We start from the raw sequence: 17,903 nt of genomic DNA on the forward strand, positions 1-17,903 counted from the left end.
CATATATATCTAGGCTCTTGATTTTTTTTCTATAGATTTTATCATCTGTTCCTTTTCTGATGCCATGATATTTTAATAGCTATGTACTTTTAAGTTTTTAAATCTAACAAGGAACTTGCTAAGTCATCTTTTTTATCATAAATTGGCTATATGGACTGTAGAATCATAGTTAAATTCTATTTAAAAAATAGTGCTATTTTTATTAAGATTCTACTAAATTTATTTCAGTGGAGAAGTGACATCTTTACAGTATTTGTATTTTCCCTCTAAATATATGACCTATCCCCCTTTATTAGTAAAATTACTAAAATTTTTATAATATTTATTATCAGTTACATATGTTACATTTTCATTTTTGCCCAGTTTCATATATTTTCATTTTTGCCCAATTTCTATTTATTTGTGAAGAGGTGCATCTTTTATTTTTTAGGAAAACCTCAATTCACATACACTTCATATATAATACAGTGGAGTCTTCTGGATTCTGTAAATATTTAAAAAGTTTTCTATTGTGATTTAATTTTGGTGATTACATTTAGTATTGCAACATGGTTCAAAAATACTAGAGGATCCCTGGGGCGCCTGGGTGACTCAGCGAGTTAAAGCTTCTGCGTTCATCTCTGGTCATGGTCCCAGGGTTCTGGGATAGAACCCCGTGTAGGGCTCTCTGCTTGGCGGGGAGCCTGCTTCCTGCACTCTCTCTGCCTGCTTCTCTGCCTATTTGTGATTTCCTTCTGTCAAATGAATAAATAAAATCTTTAAAAAGAAATACTAGAGGATCCTTAAATATTGATGTCTTACATAACAACTGTACAATATCAGAATTGACAAAGTAATACTGGTACATTAATGTAGTGGAATATTACACAGTTTTCCAATTTTATCAGCTTTTCCCCTAATGTTAATTTTATGTTATAAGCTCCAAAATAAGATCCTACATTGCGTTTTGTTATTATGTCTACTTAGTGCTTTCCATTACTGTGAGAAATATTCACTCTTTTCATGCCTTTCTTAACTTTGACATTTTTAACCAGTGCCATTCAGTTATGTTATAGGAATGTTTACACTTTTTGATAGACAATTCTATGAGATTTGACAAATGCATAGAATTATATTTACTCTACAATTCATTATACACAAAAAATTATTATATCCAAAAAATTCTTTCATATTTCTTCTTTGTAGGTAACCATTCCCCTCTTTTTTCTCAGCTGACCAGTCATTTGTTTTTCTTTTTCCAGAATGCCACATAAATGGGATTGTGTGCAACATTTGATCCCTTTTAGTACCAAGTAGTGTTCCCATATATGGATGTATCATAGTTTATCCACCATATGAAAGATGTTTTATTTCTTTGAAGTCTTGGTGATTATGAATAAAGCTACTACAACTGTTTGTATTTTGGGAACACATTAGTTTTTATTTCTTATGAAATTGATGAATCATTAACTTTATAAAAACCCCCAAACAGTGCTTGTATAATTTTTCATTGCCATCAAAAAGACAATTCCAGTTACTTGACTTTCTTGTAAGTGTATGGTATTGTCAGTTCTAGTAACTTCAGCCATTCTAATGTATGAAGATGCAACTTTCTGTGGTTTTATTTTTCATATTCCTAGTGACTAATTTTGTTGAACTTCTTTTCATGGACTTCTGTGCCATCTGTTTATCTTTCTGGAGTAATGCTTGCTTTGATCTTTTGCCCAGTTATATGCTTTGACCTAGTTATAACCATATTTATTTTTCAAAATTCTTGGCTATTATTTTGGCTGGGTAAAGAATTTAGTTTTGAAAGACATTTTTCTCTTACCTTTTTGAAGATATTTTCCTCTTTTCTTGTTGTATTCATTTTACTAGTGAAAATTATCTTCTGATGATAATTTTTTCTTCTTTGAAGATATTTTTTCTTTATCTCTGGAATATTTTAGAATTTTCCACTTACTACAGACATTCTCAAATGTCATTGCTTCTTTTTTTTTTTTAAATTTTTTATTTTTATAAACATATATTTTTATCCCCTGGGGTACAGGTCTGTGAATCACCAGGTTTACACACTTCACAGCACTCACCAAAGCACATACCCTCCCCAATGTCCATAATTCCACCCCCTTCTCCCAAAACCCCTCCCCCCAGCAACCCTCAGTTTGTTTTGTGAGATTAAGAGTCACTTATGGTTTGTCTCCCTCCCAATCCCATCTTGTTTCATTGATGCTTCTCCTACCCACTTAAGCCCCCATGTTGCATCACCACTTCCTCATATCAGGGAGATCATATGATAGTTGTCTTTCTCTGCTTGACTTATTTCGCTAAGCATGATACTCTCTAGTTCCATCCATCCATCCGTGTTGTCGCAAATGGCAAGATTTCATTTCTTTTGATGGCTGCATAGTATTCCATTGTGTATATATACCACATCTTCTTGATCCATTCATCTGTTGATGGACATCTAGGTTCTTTCCATAGTTTGGGTATTGTGGACATTGCTGCTATAAATATTTGGGTGCACGTGCCCCTTTGGATCGCTACGTTTGTATCTTTAGGGTAAATACCCAGTAGTGCAATTGCTGGGTCATAGGGCAGTTCTATTTTCAACATTTTGAGGAACCTCCATGCTGTTTTCCAGAGTGGCTGCACCAGCTTGCATTCCCACCAACAGTGTAGGAGGGTTCCCCTTTCTCCGCATCCTCGCCAGCATCTGTCATTTCCTGACTTGTTGATTTTAGCCATTCTGACTGGTGTGAGGTGATATCTCATTGTGGTTTTGATTTGTATTTCCCTGATGCTGAGTGATATGGAGCACTTTTTCATGTGTCTGTTGGCCATCAGGATGTCTTGTTGCAGAAATGTCTGTTCATGTCCTCTGCCCATTTCGTGATTGGATTATTTGTTCTTTGGGTGTTGAGTTTGCTAAGTTCTTTATAGATTCTGGACACTAGTCCTTTATCTGATATGTCGTTTGCAAATATCTTCTCCCAGTCTGTCAGTTGTCTTTTGATTTTGTTAACTGTTTCCTTTGCTGTGCAAAAGCTTTTGATCTTGATGAAATCCCAATAGTTCATTTTTGCCCTTGCTTCTCTTGCCTTTGGCATTGTTCCTAGGAAGATGTTGCTGCGGCTGAGGTTGAAGAGGTTGCTGCCTGTGTTCTCCTCAAGGATTTTGATGGATTCCTTTTGCACATGGAGGTCCTTCATCCATTTTGAGTCTATTTTTGTGTGTGGTGTAAGGAAATGGTCCAATTTCATTTTTCTGCATGTGGCTGTCCAATTTTCCCAGCACCATTTATTGAAGAGGCTGTCTTTTTTCCATTGGACTTTCATTCCTGCTTTGTCGAAGATTAGTTGACTGTAGAGTTGAGGGTCTATTTCTGGGCTCTCTATTCTGTTCCATTGATCTATGTGTCTGTTTTTGTGCCAGTACCATGCTGTCTTGATGATGACAGCTTTGTAATAGAGCTTGAAGTCTGGAATGGGGATGCCACCAACGTTGGCTTTCTTTTTCAATATCCCTTTGGCTATTCGAGGTCTTTTCTGGTTCCATATAAATTTTAGAATTATTTGTTCCATTTCTTTGAAAAAGATGGATGATACTTTGATAGGAATTGCATTAAATGTGTAGATTGCTTTAGGTAGCATAGACATTTTCACAATATTTATTCTTCCCATCCAGGAGCATGGAACATTTTTCCATTTCTTTGTGTCTTCCTCAATTTCTTTAATGAGTACTTTATAGTTTTCTGAGTATAGATTCTGTGCCTCTTTGGTTAGGTTTATTCCTAGGTATCTTATGGTTTTGGGTGCAATTGTAAATGGGATTGACTCCTTAATTTCTCTTTCTTCTGTCTTGCTGTTGGTGTAGAGAAATGCAACTGATTTCTGTGCATTGATTTTATATCCTGACACTTTACTGAATTCCTGTATAAGTTCTAGCAGTTTTGGAGTGGAGTCTTTTGGGTTTTCCACATACAGTATCATATCATCTGCGAAGAGTGATAATTTGACTTCTTCTTTGCCGATTTGGATGCCTTTAATTTCCTTTTGTTGTCTGATTGCTGAGGCTAGGAACTCTAGTACTATGTTGAATAGCAGCGGTGATAATGGACATCCCTACTGTGTTCCTGACTTTAGCGGAAAAGCTTTCCATTTTTCTCCATTGAGAATGATATTTGCGTTGGGTTTTTCATAGATGGCTTTGATGATATTGAGGTATGTGCCCTCTATCCCTACACTTTGAAGAGTTTTGATCCGGAAGGGATGCTGTACTTTGTCAAATGCTTTTTCAGCATCTATTGAGAGTATCATATGGTTCTTGTTCTTTCTTTTATTGATGTGTTGTATCACATTGACTGCTTTGCGGATGTTGAACCAACCTTGCAGCCCTGGAATAAATCCCACTTGGTCGTGGTGAATAATCCTTTTAATGTACTGTTGAATCCTATTGGCGAGTATTTTGTTGAGTATTTTCGCATCTGTGTTCATTCAAAAATATTGGCCTATAGCTCTCTTTTTTGATGGGATCCTTGCCTGGTTTTGGGATCAAGGTGATGCTGGCCTCATAAAATGAGTTTGGAAGTTTTCCTTCCATTTCTATTTTTTGGAACAGTTTTAGGAGAATAGGAATTAGTTTTTCTTTAAATGTTTGGTAGAATTCCCCCGGAAAGCCATCTGGCCCTGGGCTTTTGTTTGTTTGGAGATTTTTAATGAGTGTTTCAATCTCCTTACTGGTTATGGGTCTGTTCAGGCTTTCTATTTCTTCCTGGTTCAGTTGTGGTAGTTTATATGTTTCTAGGAATGCATCCATTTCTTCCAGATTGTCAAATTTGTTGGCGTAGAGTTGCTCATAGTGTGTTCGTATGATAGTTTGTATTTCTTTGGTGTTAGTTGTGATCTCACCTCTTTCATTCATGATTTTATTTATTTGGGCCCTTTCTCTTTTCTTTTTGATAAGTCGGGCCAGGGGTTTATCAATTTTATTAATTCTTTCAAAGAACCAGCTCCTAGTTTCCTTGATTTGTTCGATTGTTTTTTTAGTTTCAGTTTCATTGATTTCTGCTCTGATCTTTATGATTTCTCTTTTCCTGCTGGGCTTAGGGTTTCTTTCTTGTTCTTTCTCCATCTCCTTTAGGTGTAGGGTTAGGGCGTGTACCTGAGACCTTTCTTGTTTCTTGAGGAAGGCTTGTACCGCTATATATTTTCCTCTCAGGACTGCCTTTGTTGTGTCCCACAGATTTTGAACCGTTGTATTATCATTTGTTTCCATGATTTTTTTCAATTCTTCTTTAATTTCCCAGTTGACCCATTCATTCTTTAGAAGGATGCTGTTTAGTCTCCATGTATTTGGGTTCTTTTCAAACTTCCTTTTGTGGTTGAGTTCTTGCTTTAGAGCATTGTGGTCTGAAAATATGCAGGGAATGATCCCAATCTTTTGATACCAGTTGAGTCGTGATTTGGGACGAGGATGTGATCTATTCTGGAGAATGTTCCCTGTGCACTAGAGAAGAATGTGTATTCTGTTGCTTTGTTATGAAATGTTCTGAATATATCTGTGATGTCCATCTGGTCCAGTGTGTCGTTTAAGGCCTTTATTTCCTTGCTGATCTTTTGCTTGGATGATCTGTCCATTTCAGTGAGGGGAGTGTTAAAGTCCCCTACTATTATTGTATTATTGTTGATGTGTTTCTTTGATTTTGTTATTAATTGGTTTATATAGTTGGCTGCTCCCACGTTGGGGGCATAGATATTTAAAATTGTTAAATCTTCTTGTTGGACAGACCCTTTGAGTATGATATAGTGTCCTTCCTCATCTCTTATTATATATAGTCTTTGGCCTAAAATCTAATTGATCTGATATAAGGATTGCCACACCTGCTTTCTTCTGATGTCCATTAGCATGGTAAATTCTTTTCCACCCCCTCACTTTAAATCTGGAGGTGTCTTCGGGCTTAAAATGAGTTTCTTGGAGGCAACATATAGTTGGGTTTTTTTTTTTTATCCATTCTGATACCCTGTGTCTTTTGACAGGGGCATTTAGCCCATTAATATTCAGGGTAACTATTGAGAGATATGAATTTAGTGCCATTGTATTGCCTGTAAGGTGACTGTTACTGTATATTGTCTCTGTTTCTTACTGATCTACCACTTGTAGGCTCTCTCTTTGCTTAGAGGACCCCTTTCAGTATTTCCTGTAGAGCTGTTTTGGTGTTTGCAAATTCTTTCAGTTTTTGTTTGTCCTGGACGCTTTTAATCTCTCCTTCTATTTTCAATGATAGCCTAGCTGGATATAGTATTCTTGGCTGCATGTTTTTCTCGTTTAGTGCTCTGAAAATATCATGCCAGCTCTTTCTGGCCTGCCAGGTCTCTGTGGATAAGGCAGCTGCCAATCTAATATTTTTACCATTGTATGTTACAGACTTCTTTTCCCGGGCTGCTTTCAGGATTTTCTCTTTGTCACTGAGACTTGTAAATTTTACTATTAGGTGACGGGGTGTGGGGCTATTCTTATTGATTTTGAGGGGTGTTCTCTGAACCTCCTGAATTTTGATGCTCATTCCCTTTGCCATATTGGGGAAATTCTCCCCAGTAATTCTCTCCAGTATACCTTCTGCTCCCCTCTCTCTTTCTTCTTCTTCTGGAATCCCAATTATTCTAATGTTGTTTCGTCTTATGGTGTCACTTATCTCTCGAATCCTCCCCTCGTGGTCCAGTAGCTGTTTGTCCCTCTTTTGCTCAGCTTCTTTATTCTCTGTCATTTGGTCTTCTATATCACTAATTCTTTCTTCTGCCTCATTTATCCTAGCAGTGAGAGCCTCCATTTTTGATTGCACCTCATTAATAGCTTTTTTGATTTCCACTTGGTTAGATTTTAGTTCTTTTATTTCTCCAGAAAGGGCTTTTATATCTCCCTAGAGGGTTTCTCTAATATCTTCCATGCCTTTTTCGAGCCCGGCTAGAACCTTGAGAATTGTCATTCTGAACTCTAGATCTGACATATTACCAATGTCTGTATTGATTAGGTCCCTAGCCTTCGGTACTGCCTCTTGTTCTTATTTTGTGGTGAATTTTTCCGTCTTGTCATTTTGTCCAGATAAGAGTATATGAAGGAGCAAGTAAAATACTAAAAGGGTGGCAACAACCCCAGGAAAATATGCTTTAACCAAATTAGAAGAGATCTCAAATCGTGAGGGGGGAGAAATGGCAGAAAAAGAGGTTCAAAAGGGAAGAAAGGAAAAAAAGAAAAAAGAAAAAAAAAGGAAAAGAAAGGAATTAAAGAAAAAACAAATAAGAAAAATATAAAAAAGAAAATATATATATATATTGGATAAACTAGTTAAAAAACGTTAAAAAAGAAAAAGGTAAAAGTTAAAAAAAATTTACCAGAAGGCTAGAAAAAAAACAAAAAATGAAAAAGAAAAAAAATTACATTAACTGCAAGACTAAAAAAAAATCACAGGGAAAAAGCCATGAGTTCCGTGCTTTGCTTTCTCCTACTCTGGAATTCTGCTGCTCTCCTTGGTATTGAAACCACACTCCTTGGTAGGTCAACTTGGTCTTGGCTGGATTTCTTGTTGATCTTCTGGGGGAGGGGCCTGTTGTAGTGATTCTCAAGTGCCTTTGCCCCATGCGAATTGCACCGCCCTTACCCGGGGCTGGGGTGAGTAATCCACTCGGGTTTGCTTTCAGGAGCTTTTGTTCCCGGAGCGCTTTCTGTAGAGTTCCGGAGGACGGGAATACAAATGGCGGCCTCCTGGTCTCTGGCCCGGAGGAGCCGAGAGCCCACGGCCCCACTCCTCAGTGTTCCCTCAGAGAACAGCGCCCAGTTACTCCCGTCTGCCTGACCTCCGGCCGCACTCCAAGCTCACCGAGCCTGAGACCAGTTCAAGGTAACACCGAGCTGCGAGCTTACTGTCAGCTCTGTCTCTGTGGCCGGCTTTCCTGTTCCAATACCCGCAAGCTCTGCGACACTCAGACACCCCCGATCCTTCAGTGACCCTGCGGGACCTGAGGCCGCGCTGACCCCGCGTGGTCTTCGCCCCGTTTTATCCTCTGGAGCGATGTCCCTCAGCAGAACAGACTTTTAAAAGTCCTGAATTTGTGCTTCGTTGCTCCGCCGCTTGCCGGGAGCCGTCCCCTTCCCCCGGGGTCTATCTTCCTGTTTCTTTGGATTCAGTTCTCCGCCGGTCCTACCTACCTTTCAGAAAGTGGTCGTTTTTCTGTTTCTAGAATTGCTGTTCTTCTTCTCTTCGATCTGCCGATGGATTTTCAGGTGTTTGCAATCTTTAGATAAGCTATCTAGCTGCTCTCCGGCTAGCTGAAGTAGTCTCAGCCTGCTACTTCTCCACCATCTTGACTCCTCCTCCTCAAATGTCATTGCTTCTTGAGTTGTGTGTATGTCTGTGTACGTTCAGAAAACTTAGTGGGACCTTTCAATACAGGAACTGCTTATGAAATTAATTTTCTTTACTCTTTTTAAAAAGTTTTTTCCTACCTTGCTGGAACTCTTTTATGCTTTTATACAGATATGGGACTTATGGATGCCATCTCTATGTGCCTTGATTTTTATCTTATATTTACCATGTTATATGATTTTGACATTCTGAGATCTTTTACACTTTATTTTCTCTTGCATTTGCATTTTATTCCATTCTGATATCCTCGCACATATATACTTTCTTCAAGATACATATGTATGTTTCCTTGACCTTATTTCTTTGACCCTCATCATCTGCTTACATTCTTTCATATTTTAAAAAATTGAACTGAATTTTATAGCTGATGCAGAAATTGACTGAGAATATATTCTTACTTCCTACATTTTCCTCTAGAAATTTGTAGACTTTTATTCATGAAGTTAGAATTCCAGTTATACCATATTCTTTTCATAACTGAATTTGAACAAGAATATATCCACCTCAAATTGACCTCGAATACTTATACATAGTGTCACATATTGTGAGAATGAATTGCAAAAGGCAGAAACATCCAAGTAAATTCTGGGTTTCCATGTGTCCATTATAGTAAATCAATTCTGTGTCTGTCCTTAAATCATGTTGTAGGCCATTCTTAATGATACTACAGTCTTACATAGAAGGATAGGTTTATCTGTATTTCTATAAATTATTTGGAGAAAAAAATGCAGGGAGAGGGAAATTACAATCCCAAAAGGATGAGGAAATTGAACAAGGTGGTTTTGAGTGAACAAGGTATCTATAAATAGGGAAGATGCTAGCAAAATCTATTTGATGTTAGAAATGAAGCCTCAGGTTATTAAGATAAATGTGCAAATGAGAGTAAATTAGGAAACTGGAAAAAAAAATATAGAGCATTAAATCTGAAATCCCAGGGCAGGTTGCCCTGGAATAAGCAGAAGCTTAATAGAAAACGTAATTTCAACAAAACTGCTTAGCTGAAAGAAAGCTTTAAATGTGATGGATGCTCTTTAAAGGGAAAGTGATGAGATATATGAGAGGTTGTAGCAGTTCAGAGTATGGACACTGCTGCCAGTAACTGTGCCACCGGTGCACGGATCCCAGTTCATGAATTACTAGCTTCTCAGCTCCTTGGACTCCTTGTATATAAATTGTGCTGATATTCACCATTTCCCATTATGATTTTTGTGAAGATTAAATTTGTTAATGCACATGAAGCACTTAGAGAAATGTCATAATAACTTTTAAATATCAGGCATTATAATACAGTAAATATTTATAAAACCATTAATGTTCATCCATATTTAGGTAACAGAAAAATATGTTGATGATTAACTTTTGTTTATCTCATTCTGTGTTTTAAGTATGTGCCTCATCTAGTTTAATCCTCAAAAAACCCTGTAAATTAAGAGGTATTATTATTTCTTTGTTTGGGTAAGAAAACTGAATTTTTGGATGGATGAGTGTTTTTCCCATTTATGAACATGGTAAGTACAAAAACTAGTAGCTTGACTGGATCCAGACCTTAGCACTTGCCACTATGCTGGGGTTTGTAATTATGAAATCATTACTTGTATAGGGTCTCATAACAGGTGAATGGTTATTGATTAACTGAGGGTTGTGTCTTTTAATCTTGAATTAATAAAATAATATGCTTTCATAGCTGACAAGTTTTAACAATCCACTCTTTACAGCCATTGAAAGAGATTTTTGCTCTTGGAGAGGCATAGCAGGGTTAAGTGGGGAGAAAAGAGAAATTCCATCCTGCAAATAGGGCTTAATATCACATCTAAAAAGTTCCCAGAAAGAGTATGACATTTGACTTCCCTACACCTTTCTATTAGAGTTTATTTAAATAAAGTACAAGAAGAGCGATAATACGGCCATGGCAAGTAACCAGTCTCTGAAAATAAACCAGACATTATCTAGTAAAGAATGTAAGGTCTGTGTTGGCATTCTTGAAGTGTTCTTTAAATGAGAGAATTCCATCCCTCATGTATTATATGGATCAGTGCAGGCTTTTTATAAGACAAGTGTTATGATCAGTTTGCAGCATGAGAAGTATTAGAAACAAGAAGAGAGCAATAGTAGCAAGCACATTTACTAAGGATTTCTCTAGACTGGTGGGCATTTTTTCATGTATGTTTCTCTGTGCTATTTATATTTTGATATCTGTTATGAAGACAAATAGTACCTAATTGTAATAAACATACATAAGCACTCACATAGTATAGTCTTCTGCCTACCTGGAAATTACTCCCCTTCATTTATCACATATGTCTGTATGATGATGCCTAAAATTCCACCATTATACTATCTTTTAGGATCTCTCCCTTTTCATCTCTCAAATGTAGATTGACTCTTCTTTTTTTTCAGTGTATGTATGTGTGGATATTACATATGTATGTATATGTGGCATTGTGTTATGAATAATACAGAACAAAAAATGTAGAATAAAATCATAATTTTCTACAGCTAGCTCACCTAATGTCTTGAACTCTCCAATCTTAGCAGTATGGTGGGCATCCTTCTTTTTCTGTGCTGAGGCATATTTACTGTACAAACTTTCTCTCTATATATGTTCATATGTATTTATACACAGACATATATGTATAGCATTTAAAAGTGGAATCACAATTAATAAATACACATTGATTTTGATTGATTCCTTAATGCACGAGCACACACTAGATTTATTAGGTCATTTTCCTTATGCGATGATATAGCATTAGCAAAAATTTCCTCCTGTGGAATAATGAATAAGGGTACAGTTGTCTGTGTACAGAGTAGAGGAAAGAGGCAGTCACAAAGGCACATCCATGAATTATAAAATAATCCCCAGACAGACTGGTACATCTGTGTATATATCTATATAAAAATATACATATACATATATAGATGAATAGATTCAGAGTATTTAAAAATTTTTCTAAAGTTTTTATTCAAATTCTAGTTAGTTGGGTGCCTGGTGGCTCAGTGGGTTAAGCCTCTGCCTTCAGATGAGGTCATGAGCTCAGGGTCCTGGGGTTAAGCCCCACATCCCATCCAGCTATCTGCTCAGCAGGGAGCCTGCTTCCCCCTTTCTCTCTGCCTGACACTCTGCTTACTTGTGATTTCTCTTTCTGTCAAATAAATAAAATCTCTTAAAAGAATTCTGGTTAGTTACCAGAATATGTGTAATATTAATTTCAGGAACACAAAGTAATGAGTCAGCACTTCCATACAACACTCCGTGCTCATCACAAGTACACTCCTTAATCCTTATCATCTATTTAATCCATGCCCTCACTCACTTCCCCCTAGCCCTAACTCTAGCCCCTAACCTTAACCCTAAACCTAACCCTAAATCAATCCTTCTCAAAAGTTCTGCAGTATACCAGGCACATTCCCTTACCCTGGCCCTAATCCTAACCATAACCCTGGCAATAAAAAAGATTCAGAGTTTAAATGGAGATTGGTAGTTGTTAAAAGGACACATTAGATATTGATTCTCAGTTTTATAAATTTTTATAATTCATAATAAATTACATATTTATAAAGTTTTATAAATATATAATCTATTGAAATCATATTTGTTTTTTATTTTAAGATTTAGTTAGTTAGTTTTTGGAGGGGGGAGGAGCAGAAGTAGAGGGACAAGAAAACTTTCTGCTGACTCTGATATGGAGCTTGATCTCATGACCCCAAGATCAGAATGCAGAAAGACTGCATCCTCCATATTAGAAACCTAAAATGTAACAGTTGTATTAATCCTATATAACATGATAATCAGAGGTGGGCATTCCAGAATGAGCAGGAGCAGTTCAAAGATCCATTGTGGGAACCTAAGCAGTTTCTACTTTCCTGCTCTGTGTGTTTTAATGTGCAACTTCTGTGTCCATGTTCATAATATGGGTCCTCTGCTCTGAAGTATTGTTCCCTTGTTCTAGGCAGGAAAGAGAGGCAACTACAAAGAGTGAAATGAGGATGCCAGTAAATCTATTGTTTTTAATGATTTCTCAGAAGAGCTAAACTATGACTTCTCTTTATATCCCACTGAAGTAATTGTCATACAACTCCTCTCTGTAAATGATTCTGGGGAGGCATATTGTCTGGAAATATTGCCATTAGTATTTGCAAAGAAAGAATGGATATGAGGAAAGCCTACAAGCTGTCATTACACCAAGGGTGTGCGTGATGCATGTGTGTGTTTATTATTTGTATATATTAACTATGAGAACCAAATTCAGGTGTGATGAAACTTGGTATACACAGGTGCTTGATGAAGATGTATTAATTTATTGAGGGATTTACTACTATGTCTAATAGAACTTTACTGTTGGGGAGGGAGTTAAACATAATGTATTGACTTTTGCATTATAGCACAGTATTCCTAAATAACCCAAATGGTGAAATGTTCTTCTGCCTACTTTCCCCATTATGAAAAATGTATACAGAACAGAAGTGGCATGAAATGTATCCATTCCCATGACATAGACTGTAATGGAAAATTGTCCAAGCCTAGCCTAGCCTTAAGATTTTAATCTTGTGATCCTCTTCATATGTCATACTGTAGTGCATGGAGTATATCCAGCACATTTGATTTAAAACTATTTCCAGAAAAATAAATTGTCTTGTTAAGCTTGCTAACCAGTTTTCTTTAGCAGACACATTTTTCTCTTCACAAAATGTCACTATTCCTTCTTAGTACAGCAAAAGATGATATTTGTAATTCATAGCATTGATAAAGAATTCCTAAGGTAGTTATTCCGTGAATGTCTGTACATTTTCAGAAAGCAATTTGAACATATGGGAAATTATCGGGATAATTCAGAAAAATAAAATAGCTTTTCTTAATGGGTAATAGGTCATTTTGGCTCCAGTTAACTGAGAATGATAGATGACAGAATATGGGAACATATTATTTGAGAACACTATATCTATATTTATAGATCTATAGTTATATATTTTTAAACCATAGGGATAGAGTTTATGAAATAGGTTTAATAGTTTAATTTTGTAGACTATTTGTACAATTCTAAAATCAGCTAATTTCTCTAATTGACTTTTGAACTTTTTTTTTCTATTGTGAAAATTTACAAATTTAAAAAAATAGAGATTAATATACCCATCACTCATTTTTTCCCATCACTTATTTTGAACAGTTGACAAGTCATAGTCAATCCTGATTCATCTGTACCCCTTTCTGCTCTTCCTTCCTGTATATTGTATAAACATTTTTTGTAAATATTTCAGCATGTATCCATAAAAAATGGGCAGTCATTTAAAAAATACCCATTTACTCCTATCATCTCTAAAAGTAAAGTAATAACCTGATTATATGCAGAAATATCTAGTCAGCATTCAAATTTCTAGTTGTCTGTCATTTATGTTTTATTATAAACAGATATTTTTGTTTTGTTTGAGTCAGGATCTAAACAAGGTCCACACGTGAATGTTAGTTGATACATCCTAGGAATCTCTTCGTGGAAGAAAGTGGGTAGTTTGAGTTTTCTCCACAGTCCAGATTATACTGACTATATCCTTTTTGTGGTTTGTTCCATGCTCCTCTGCCCCCTGTCCTTCTATATTTCCTTTAATGTAACTGCTGAAATTAAAAGTTTAATTACAGTTAGAACCTAGCTTTTGGTAATCTCATTCATGGATGGTGTTGGCTCTCTTTCTAATTCTAATTTTAAATGTTTATTTGGAGTGTGGATTATAATAAATGGCTTTCAAAGATGTGTTTTTATTTTTGCTATAAAATATAGTCACTTTTCTATAATATTAACATTAAATTAAGGAATTATTTTTCTCATTAAATATTCTTGCAGCTGTGCTTTTTCAAAATGGATGAAGCAAAGGAAAATACCTGTGTCAGTGTGTATGCCATCTCATGAATCTTTTGGCTATCATATTAGACAAAATAAAGGTAATAGCAATAGCTAAAAATGTTGACATAGGTCATCTCATTTAATATTCACAACTAAAATATGAGATATGGGTTATTTTATTTAATATTTATTACAGAGGATGACACTGTAAGTCAGAATGGTTAAATATCTTGCCTAAGAACACACAGCAGTGGGGACAGGTTGTCAGTCAGACGGTCTGACTTTCCAGTGTCTGCTTATCTACCATACTATACTAATCTGGAAGACAGCGAAAATTCTGTATGGTGTTGATCTTTGTAAATGTGGTTTTAATATTTCTGGAGACTCGAAATCACATTCAAAGATACAGAATACAAATGAAACCAGATTTGATGCAAACAATAATGGTGCTGTAGTGCCTTTGCTGGTATTGAGGGAGATGTGAGGGTATATGATATAGAAATTATAAAATGATTGTTGTAAAGAGGGAAACATATTCTTTTCTACATAAAATGCAATGCAAAAATATATTCTTACAGCTTATGCACTAGAAAATCTCTAACTTACTCCAAATTAAGTGGTATCTGTTTAAACTCTTGGAATGAGATTTCTCCACCGTGTGAATCATTCCAGTAGTGGGCATCTCTAACTTAGAAGATTTTAAAAATTTGTTGTTGATACTGTTCTTCATATAACTTGTTTATTATGACAGTGAATTGTCGCAGTGAAAATGGATAGTACTTCTATCCTTAGTCTTCAAATCAAACTTCTCTTCTAAACATCAGCTCTTGATGTGCCTGGGTGTTTCAGTTGTTAAGTGTCTGCCTTTGGCTAGGGTCACGATCCCACGGTCCTGGGGCCCTGTGTTAGGCTTCCTGCTCAGCAGGAGGCCTGCTTCTCCCTTTCCCACTCCCCTTGTTGTGTTCCCTTTCTTGGTGTATCTCTCTCTGTCAAACAAGTAAAAAAAATCTTAAAAAAAAAAATAAACATCAGTTCTTCATGTATCTTAAGGTATCTGATACACAAAAGCTACTTTGCACACAATAGCAGTTCATTCTTTCAACTTACTCATATGACAGGTTTTTTTTTTTTAAATAGGGCTTAAAGTGTCCTTTCCTAATATTTCTATCTAAATCAGTTTCCTCTGAAATTAATTTTTAAAACATATATTGCAGTTTCTAATTATATTGTTTTTTGATTTACTAATATCCATCTATCTGAGCTGTGTGTTCCATGGTGACAGCAGAACCTTTATCTCTTTGTTTTACCCCTGAATCCAAGGGCCTAAACTAAAATTCTTATAAAAAGAATTCAGTGGGGTTGGGAGAAGGGGGGTGGGGTTATGGACATTGGGGAGGATATGCACTATGGTGAGTGCTGTGAAGTGTGTAAACCTGGCGATTCACATATCTGTATCCCGGGGGATAAAAATATATGTTTATAAAAAATAAAAAAATTAAAAAAAAGAATTCAATGCCTGAAGGTAAATTAAGTACATATATTAATAAATGACTTATTTTCCTGATTTCCACTCCCCCTACCCACTCCGCTCCATCCAGGCTGTCTGATGGGTCAGGTTATTTCTTAGAGCTTTTGAAGAGCTCACACATCAATAGTAATTAATATAACATGGAAAATATATTTCAGTTTAATTCATGTAAGATTCAGTGAACTGTTCACTCCTTTGATATATATACTTACATTAGTGTCAATTACCAAGGAATATAGTGGATTTTCAACATTTTTTTAGTTTTTCATTCTAACAGCTATAACAAATTTCATCTTGTTATTTTGTTCCATCATTTCAAGTGTGTAGGTCTTCTTAGCATCTTTATTCGTCTCTCAGTGTACTCTCTATCATTCAGATATTTTTACCTTCTGAAAATTAAGTGGGCAGCTCTCCATTTTAATTTATTTTCTTGATTAAAACATTTTTAATAATGTTGCATGACAGTTTAAAATAGAAGAATTTGAGCCTTGCCACTTGGAGATTTCTTTGCAGACTAGAGACAATATGAATTTTGGTATCATTATTCAGTCACCGAAAAAATATCTACAGAACAATGTTGCCACCCACCCCATTGTGCTCTTACTCTCTTTTCTTCTAGGGTAACATGACTTTTCAGATGTCTTGTTGAGATCACAGTCAACCTTTTACAGAACCTTTCTTTGTTCTAACAATATTATTAAGTTTTTGAAAATGGCAGTGTGCTGAAATAGACCCTATATTTTCTTAATTTAATCCATGTATAAAAGAGCACATGAAAGTTTATGTGAAGTGAAATATCAGTATTTAGTTATTTACAACTAATCTGATGATAGTAGTGATAATCTACTTATAGACCTGTGATTCAGTTGATGGTAACAATAAATAGTATTAGTAATATGTTGAAAAGAATATTTTCTTTATTCAGAGAGCAGCAAACTGTGGAATTATAAGGGGATAATGTGTATGGATGTATTTGTAAGGGGAAAAGAGTGAGTAAATGTGAGCTTCATTCACACATGTTTCATGATGAAATTTGCCTGGAGACTACTTTCTTCCCTATACCATCCATTCATTCTAGAAACACGCACACAACTTATAAGAGTAATTAGATATTAACTAAGATATCAGTCCCTATCAGGTTTTCCCATAAAGGAGAGACTAAAATGGGTAGCTTCTGAGTTACTGTGTTATTAAGGAGTATAAGCCTAATGTACAGCAATGAGGGACCAGGGGAATATATCGGGGGAGGAGGGAAGGCAAATACAGAAGGAGATTTTCAAATTGTCTTTCACCTAGGACAATTTATTGCCCATTCTCATGGGACTGGACCATAATAAGCCCTATGAATTTCCATGACAGCAGTCATGGTGGTGGGGAGCAGTTATAGAACGGAAGTAATTTTTCAGCCAGCCCCCAACACTTCAAGTGGACAATGGTGTTTCTCTTTGTGATTAGAAGGAAACACATGGACAGGGAACAACAAGCTCTGCCTGGCCATGATTCAGGGCTTTGGTAAGTGAAATATGCTTCAGAGTCCTTAAAACCAATGGGAAGCTGGCTGCTGCAGTGGTAGCTAGAACAAGAAATAGGCAATGCTGAGAGGATCTGAAATACCTGGTATAGTTACTGAAGAATAAAATTTCAAGATCTTTCTCTTGTCATTAAATATAAAATTCACTTCAACAAACATTTTTTACATGCTTACATTGTGGGAGACATTGTGTAAATAGAAAGGGTGTGAATGTAAAAGTGACTAAAACTCTACCTGCAGCCTCTGCCTTCGGCTCAGGTCCTGGTCCCAGGGTCCTGTGATCAAGCCCCACATCGGGCTCTCTGCTCGGCGGGGAGCCTGCTTCCCCCCCCTCTCTCTCTGTCTCCCTCTCTGCCTACTTGTGATCTCTCTCTGTCAAATAAATAAATAAAATCTTTAAAAAAACAAAAAACAAAAAACTATCTGCAAAGAACCACAGTCTATTGAGGGGAAGAGTAAACAACTAATGGCTAACAGTATGTCAGACTAAAATGCCAGCAAAATTTAAAATAGGTAAAATTAATTAATAAAAAAGTAAAATTTGAAATAGGTAAAATTAAAATAAGTTAATTTGGGGGTGGAAATTTGGGATGAATTTTACAAAGTGAA

The sequence above is a fragment of the Mustela putorius genome, unplaced genomic scaffold (genome assembly GCF_011764305.1).
Source record: "Mustela putorius furo isolate JIRA1106 unplaced genomic scaffold, ASM1176430v1.1 tig00000224_pilon_pilon_pilon, whole genome shotgun sequence".
In the NCBI taxonomy this organism is placed as follows: domain Eukaryota; kingdom Metazoa; phylum Chordata; class Mammalia; order Carnivora; family Mustelidae; genus Mustela; species Mustela putorius.